The sequence below is a fragment of the Myotis davidii genome, unplaced genomic scaffold, assembly GCF_000327345.1.
Source record: "Myotis davidii unplaced genomic scaffold, ASM32734v1 scaffold242, whole genome shotgun sequence".
Taxonomy (NCBI): domain Eukaryota; kingdom Metazoa; phylum Chordata; class Mammalia; order Chiroptera; family Vespertilionidae; genus Myotis; species Myotis davidii.
Window position 1 is genome coordinate 2,503,002 of NW_006295821.1, and position 8,488 is coordinate 2,511,489.

General features: G+C 41.7%; 1 protein-coding gene across 1 annotated transcript in view; it reads left to right on the forward strand.

The window, feature by feature from the left end:
- The window catches only part of IRS2 (insulin receptor substrate 2), a 39,821-nt gene extending 32,701 nt beyond the window's left edge, over window positions 1–7,120 (forward strand). The window contains exon 5 of the mRNA XM_006770708.2: window positions 6,404–7,120. The gene's annotated coding sequence lies outside the window, so the exon portion shown is untranslated. The remainder of the gene's footprint in view (window positions 1–6,403) is intronic.
- The last annotated feature ends 1,368 nt before the right edge of the window (window positions 7,121–8,488 follow it).

An 8,488-nucleotide genomic window follows, 5' to 3' on the forward strand; every position in this document is an offset into this window, starting at 1 on the left:
GGCTGTATTTTGCTGACCTCTGTCTTAGAATGCCATTCTCATTCTTTTAAGGTCTTTTCTCTTGAGTCTCAGACAGTTCTAAAGTTTTGTTCTCCTTTTAAAAAAAAAATGTTTAGCCTTTCTGCCTGTGAGAAATGGCATAAACCACATGGGTTTTTGTTTCAATTTAATTCAACAAAGCTTTGTAAGGACCAAACAAGTACTGTGCCAGATGCTGGGGACAGGCATGGTCCAACTCTTTGCCTAGCAGGGGAGATAGATGCACAGAGCAGAGATTCATTGTGCAGTGTTTTGTATCGCTGGGAAGAGTTGTGTAAAGAGCTCATGGTACTGTGTAAATGTCTAAACTCTGGGTCCCCAAGTGAAAATTCCAGGCCTCCTCCTCAGCCTCACTCCCTTTTCATCCTTTGCAGAAATTGACATTGTTGGCCCCAAGTGGAGTAGTGAGGAAAGTTCTGGGAGAAGTTAAGGACTTTCCTCTCCTGCTGACCAGCTGTGAGGTTTGGGGCAAATCACTGATGCTCCCTCACCTGGATTTTACCTAGAAAGGGCTAACATTTTATAAGTGAACAGAAGGGTCCACTGGCAATGAGAGGCATTGTTGCCTCTTGGGCGTTTGTGCTGAAAAATAAACAATATTTCTCCTATGATGTTGGACACTGCTGCTTGCAGGTGTGGTGGGAAAACCTTGCCATAGACGAGTAGCTTATAGGATGCACATATCAGTCCTTTTAATAACAAGCACAGAAAAGAAATGCGTACTTAGGTATTCTGATATAAAGTCGGCTGAAGCTATGCAATATAAAATTAATACAGTGGCTGTGGGTGAAAGCTTGACTGTGTGGAGGACATTGGAAGTGTGTAGCTAACAGTCCAGGAGGCCTGGTTACTCTAGTCTTTGGGGATTAAGACAAAGTCTTATGTGAAGGATTAAACAGGAGCTAAAAAAGGAGGGATACCTTTTATTAACCCAAGCCTTATATGAAAACTAGGTTTTCTCATTGTCTCATCCTGTTTCATATTGTGTCATTAACATCAAGTTACAACTTGATGCTAGGAAATTTCTTTAATAACAAGCATTCAGAATGAAATGGTTTCCTCAGTGGAAGTGATGAGCTCATGTAACATTTTAACTCTTTCACAAGTAGGGTTGGTAAAGTAATTTACTACCCCAATTTATCCAGGGAAACTTGTTCTTCCATATTTTCCTTCTAAGTGATTTTTTTTCCAATTTAAAAGAAAAGTTCTAGTAACCGTTTTTCTTAGAATCTCTGGCTTGTTCGTTATCACACCCAACCTTAACTTTTTTTTTTTTTGCTTGTATATTCTAAGAGTGTTTTGCTTTCAGTAAAGTATGGAGATACTGAACTATCAGGTTTATTTTTCTAGGAATTTCTCATTCCTAGAAAAAGTTTATTTTTCCCTCCATAATTCTATGTTTAACACAAAAGGTCTGAATGGGCCTGAAGGACAGGTGTGGGCTCACCAGAGAGTTCATTTCGTAATCATAGTTGCTACCAAAATATACATTTTTATTTTAAGTATATTTTTTTCATTTTGTCATGGAAATCATGTCTGTAGAACTCTAATTAATTCGGATATACCTGAAAATATTACCTACTAAATGGATTTGTACTCTATTTGGTCCAATGTTGCTTACCGTGAGGCCAGTGAGACCCTGTTCCCTGCAGCAGTGCCGTGGAGCCCTCCATGGGACTGTCTACATGGGCTGCACATGAAACTCTGCACTTAACTTCATATGGGGCTACATGGAGCCTTACATGGGACTATATGTGGAGCCCTCCATGGAGCTGTGTATGGAGCCCTCCATAGAGCTCTACATTCTAGACCTGATGTTTCACAAGTAGGGTTGGTAAAGTAATTTACTACCCCAATTTATCCACTAATAAATGTTCCACTAATGTGACTGGAATCATGGAGCCCAGCAGACAGGTGGCGTGGAATGTTAGTATTTTAACATTTGTGCCACCTAGGGAAAGGGAGCTTTCCCACTTGTTTTAATGGCAAAGTTTTTCAGTTATCTATCTATCTATCTATCTATCTATCTATCTATCTATCTATCTTGTAAAATAGAGCAGATTGAAGGTTTGGTCTTTACTGGACCCCACCTTTATTCTTGTCATTTGCATTCTGATTGCTCTTCAATATTTTAGAAAAGGGGTGGAATTATTAGTAGTCTCCAGGGAATTAACTGGAACCTGGGACTGTACTCATATGAACATCATTTGTCATATGTGACAGAGCAGAAAAACAAAATGTGGGGACTAGCTAGCCTGGATGACCTGTCATATGGAACAATTTTAATCTTTTTGCTGAAAGTTGTGTTTTAAATCAAGTAACTGTAGATCAATGCTCCTGTGAATGGGATTCTGGACAGAGCAGTGTCTAAGCTGCAGAATAGTACAGTGTGTAATTATATGATAGATTCAATGAGTATCAATAAGTTTATTTTTAGCTGCATTGCCTCTAGGAGCAGAATCGGTGCAGGTTGTTCTGTAATTGCATTCATGACCAACACATGCTTCTTGTTATATTCTCTTTTGTTTTGCTGCTGCACCTAATGTGTTCAAAGAATGTCTCCCCTCTTAATGAATATTCAGTGTGCAGTGATCCTAAAATTAATCATTTGTTCTTTGCTTCTATTAGAATGAATATAGATAATCAAATAAATAAAATTTTGCTGAATCTCATCATTAGGAAGCCCTCCATGGAAGTTGAATTTATCAGGACAGTAGCAGTGTTAGGAGACATTTTATTTCCTCGTCTGGAAGAACCAGATTAATTTGCAAGGGGATTCTTTAACTTACTTTAAATAAAAAGACGGGAAGTGTGCTCACATTCCTAGGTTCCAGCTCCTGCCTCTCTCCCCTTCTTCCTGTGGGTGGGGGAGTGACCCTCAAGAAGGGTTTCCAGGTGGCCTCCAGACCTGGTTTGATGCTAATGCTTTTAGCCCTGACATCTTTCCTGAGTAGTTCCCGTGCCACCTTTTCCTGTGGCTGATTCCCTCCTGTGTTCCTAGGTCAGAGCCCTTGCTGGCATGTGCAGCAGAGATTTGCATCCCACCCATCTTGGAAGAGGGCGTTTTAGATCTCAGTTGAGACACTTACCTTCTATCTCCGGCTTTCTTTCCATAACATTAACAGGTTGTAGTTAGGTTTCTAAAACATCCCTTTTTCCTCTGTGCATTCTTCGTATTTACCTTCCATAGATTTTGTCAGAATCCTTTTGCTCAGCAAGTAATAGTCATCTCACTCCGATTTGGAGGTATCCACAGCCTTTTCCTTCTTTTGCATCTCAGCAAGGATTACCTTTGATGGCTAGCTCTATTTATGTTTGCCGTGGGTACTTCCTGTGGGGGAGGATGTCCAGGGAGTTGGTGGTAAGCCACGGATGTTTCAGTGGAGGCTACGGGGTGGCACGGACTGAGGTTCCATGAGCCATGAGGAGACCCGCCAGTCTCAGTTCTCTCCCTTTGCCGTGATAGGAGGCGTCCAGGGAAAGCCATTGTTCTGTATCCTAAGAGGAGACAGGTTGCATCCATGTTGTCTTTGCTCTAGTGCACATCTCTATATTCAAAAATATCTTTGAAGCACTGCACACCTCATGCCCAAGCAACTGCCTTGGAGCTGGTGGCCATCCTCCTTCTGGTCGCACTGGCCTGAGTCTGCTTGCTCTTGTCTCAGGTACCATGAGCAGATTCCTCCTGCAACAGTACACACATGCATGTGCCTGCACCTCAGTCATCAGTGGCTCTCCCTGCCCCTTCCTTTTCTTAGAGGCCTTAGTGCAGCTCGTCCTCCTGGGAAATTGGGTTCCTTACTGTCCCAACATTAAATTGCATCACTGGGTTGCTGACAGCCCTCGCTTCTGCTGTGCTTTTGGAATAGCTTTCTCCTTTGCTGGTAACCGCAGCCTGGCAATCTTCTACAGTCTAGGCATTTCTAGAGTGCTGCACATGTTTCAAAGGCCTGCTTTCACTCCCTCCCAAGAGAAGGGCTGCTGTGGGACTCCTGTTCTGGTAGGAACTCTCTCACTCATACATATCCCATGTGCCTTAGAGAGGCCCTGCACCAAACTAGAATTTTTTTGTAAAGGTTATTTTATGAATAAAAGCATGAATGAATGATTTCCTTGCCACTATCAACTCTTTTCTCTCATAATGGGTATGCATAGAAATTAAGGTCATGATAATTGTATCGTACTTCAGAAAATAAAAGTATGTGTTCAAATTGATGAGAGCTCACGAACATCTAGTGATAGGACTTGTTTCATAGCAACAAAGCATCCTTGAAAACGAAGTGACAGTGGCCATGGCTCTCTGACTTTGTAGATGAGAATGGAAAGTAAATTTCCAGCAATCATGAACCCCCCTTTTATATGACTATGTGTTTTAAATTGGGGGAAATCAAGAACTTCTTTAGCTGTTTTCAAGAAATGGGTATGGAGTTAACAGGAGACAGTTTAGCCACATTTAGCTAATCATTAGTGTAAAATAAACGGTGAATAGAAATCTTTCCTTAAGTGGATCCGTGGGGTCTGGATTTATTACTATGGGGTGGTGTGGATTCGTCTCACAATCACGGCTTGAATGACAAAATGTAGTCATTTTAGAGTGAGAGACAAATTCAGGTACATTTTAGCAAGTGCCTGCCTTTAAGGTGTGCGAATCTTAAAATGTTCATATTCTCAGTGCAGCCTCTCTTAGACCCGTAAGTCACAATAATAATAAGTGAAATAGCTGGAGGACGCATCTTTCCTTCGAAGGACAGTTTGGGTCCTGTTTTCTGTTAGGTTTGTTCGTAGAACAGTTTGCCTATTACATTTTTTGAAGGACCTAAGTAATGCTTTTTAAAAATAATAAGACACACTTAGCACTGCCTCCTTGCAGGGACATTTTAAAAACAGTCATGGAAAGAACCAGTATTTCCTTTGCACGTTGACAGCACCCAGTCTGTGCAGGCTTTTATTTTTCTGGCCACACAATGCAGTCGGTGCTTTCAGTTTGAACCAGGGGACTGTCTGCCTGGCGTACAGAGCCCGGGAGGTTTCACACACTCACTCCCCGTTGTGGGACACACTGGAAGTTTCTCTCGTGCTGGGATCGGTCCTCTGAACTCAAAATGAACAGCGGAGAATGAGATTTACAAAGAAGTAAACCAGAGAGGGTGGTGGGTGTCTAGGATCAGAATTCTAAATGATCAGAAATGCAGGTTATGGAAATACAACTGCAAGGAAGAACATGACTTGCTTAGGGCAGGGCGTGACCAGCAGTGCTCACGAGTAATGGAGAGCGGGGAGATGAGCAACTTGGCATGTTTGTTGAAGAGCCTAAACTTTTATGAAAAGGTACTATGCTATGAAATGTCAGAGTCTGTCCCTTAAAGAAGGAACAAGTCTGGTAAGAATATGCTGTAAATGTTGGAAACTGGAAAAAGGTTAAAGCAGGGGTCCTCAAACTTTTTAAACGCCAATTCACTGTCCCTCAGCCCTTTGGAGGGCCAGACTATAGTTTTAAAAAAAAACTATGAACAAATTCCTATGCACACTGCACATATCTTATTTTGAAGTAAAAAAAACAAAACAGGAAGAAATACAATATTTGTATTTGTATGTGGCCCGCAGGCCGTAGTTTGAGGACCCCTGGGTTAAAGTCTTTAGTCTGGAAGGGCAGTAGCAGCGATGGCTGATTGGGGTTCAATGGCATGCCCCCTCCACACTCAGCAAGGAAGTAAATTAACCTGGAACATGGAGACTTGGGTAGATGAAGAGTATGTATCAAGTGCATCATTGCAGGAGCTTTTGAAGTCTTGGGTTGTTTTAGGAATAGGGTACATGATCCAAATTCCTGAGAGCAGGACTCATTACTTCTCCCTCTTTCTTACTATGATATACATTTTGGGCAGTCGGTGTAGTTTACAATGTACTTTAACGTGTGCCGTGTTTTCTCGTCTTCTCAGCAGCCCTGTCAGGAGGGCAGTGGGTTTTCCCCCTCAAAGCATCAAGAGGGGCAGTTAGAGGGGCCCTTGCCAGGTCGCACAGCCCCTCTCTTTAAAGGGTAGAGTTATGCCTCTATGTCTCATTCAATGGAATGACTCACAACAGCACGTGTGAATAGTTTTCTTCAATTGAAAATGTGAGCTTCACTCTGGACCTCACAAGTCACTCTAAACCTAATAGTTCTGCCTCCAGGCAAACTGAATAGGAGTGTACCCATCAAACTTGTTTCTGGAAGAGGGAATTGAATAAATGTTTGCTTCCCAAAGTGCGTCATTTTATGAAAGTCACAGATTAGAAAGGCAGGTTAAGAAGGGTCTTTCTCTCACTCTAAGGATCATCTTGTTCTCCTGACAATCACTACTGACTGACTTCTTGTCTTTTTCAGAGTGAAGACCTGCCTGGCTTCATTACCACAACATCACACATCAGAGAATCACATGGAAAAGAAGAGGCTCAGCATTTTATAAACATTTGAAGCTGCTTACAATTGTTCTTTGGGACCTGAGCAATTACTTTGTTGTAAACATCTGCGGCTGTACTAGACATGAAACCAAGGCAAGAACGGCCGCCTCCCTCACTGGTTCCCATAGGGGGCATTCATCCTTGTGCTGTTTGTGTTGTGTTTTGTTCCGTTGTTTTAACACAATTTGCCGAAGAAGTAATTCTCAAGAAAATGGGATGTTTTCATTGGCCTTTTTAAATTGTGGCCAGTGTCTTAATTTCTTCTGACGTTCATTTTGGCAAAGCCAGTTTGTCCCTCGGCATGCTCGAGATTCTACCAATACCCATTAAAGTGGTAAAATCTGGTATTTACTGGCATACACTCAAAACTACCACAGTCCTACCTCAGTTCCAGGTGAAGCCGGATTTGCAGGGTTGGGGGCCGGCGGGACCTCCGTGTATCTCTGCTGAATGTGGCGCCAGAGTGGTCATCAGCCTTACTCCACTGGTCCCAGTACACAGCTGCTTGTTGGACTCCAATCCAGGTTCCTGCGTGTTTACTCACAGACAGAGCCCAGTGTGGGGCTGACATTTCTCTATGGGAATGAAATTTGTGATTGGACGTTGAAGATGGATTAATAAATAATTATATGTAACTAAAGCAGCCTACTTTTGGAAATCATCAACTGTATTGGGTATTGGGGGTGGGAGGGGAGGTGTTGGGGCAGGGGCTGAATCTCTCTTTTTAACAGAGTTGTTTAATCTTCCCTATGTAGATGTTTCTGTAGGTACTTCAAGTTGCGAAAGCCTTTGATCCTATTTACAAGCTCAAATGTCTCTGCTGTCCTTAATCTTGAGCTTGCATTTCTTTCACCAAAAACTCACCTAGGCATGCCAGCAATTCAAGGGTGGTCACCGGTTTAGCAGAGTTTTTAAAAATGTTATTTATTATCTTAACTATAATGCTATGGTGTGGGCCACCGAGGCTTTCCTGAACTACAGTACAACAAAAAACGGGACGGGGGGTGGAGGAAAGAAACTGATAAAAGAGGCATTTCGGGCCCTGCATTGTTAATGGAAAAAGAAAAAAGAAGGAAAACAATCTCACAGTCCATGTCACGTGTTGGAAAACTCCTGACAAGACTACGCTTACGTTTTCAGTGTTCTGAAAATACCAGTGTTGTGTCGATTCTCACAGGTGTCACCTAAAACTGCTGCCCTTGACCAGCAGAACGTCATGTCATCTCGCTGCTCCCTTGGCACATGATGGAGGGCTGCAGACCTTTTTCTCCCATGGGTGGATCCCCAGTGCCTATCTTCTCTGATAGTCCTGAAGAGGTTACACTAGTTCATTGGAGGTGTGAACTTGTTTTTTTTCTTTCTTTTTTTTTTTTTGGAGAAAAAATTATATATAAATATATAGATATATATCACTATAGAATAATGCATTACTAAAAATGAGGCTTTTTTAGAGGAAGACCAAAAAATTCAATGTCTTAAGAATATATTTAATGGCAATGCAAGCGTCTTCCTGCTTCCATGCTGAACTCTTAGAACAGAGGATTGTATTGCAAGACAAAGTTGAATGTAAAGTGATCCCCCCTGGACGTTTTTTAAAAGTTTTACTTTTCTAAAATTACACATCACAGCAGTGCATAGAGCGTACGACGTTAGTTTGAAGGTCAATTTCAGTGTATAATAGACATACTTTATAAAAATGTATAAAATGTCCTAAAGTGTTGATATAGTCTTGGGACTAGGACTCGGGCGGTATTTGCTATGTGACTCCCCCAGGTACGTAGGACTGAATATATGGGCCCTGCAATACAGTGTATGACGGTATTTAAGTAGCTCTCTATACTTAGAGTAGTCATGCCTCTATACCAATGGTTCATGTTCATACTGCAACTTCAAACTAGCAAATGAAAAGTTGGTAATATACTAAATGTTCCTCTATCCCCTACATTTCAAAAAAAGGCATATGCAATATTTACAGTTTTAATTTAGTTTACAAAATGCTGTCTCCCTC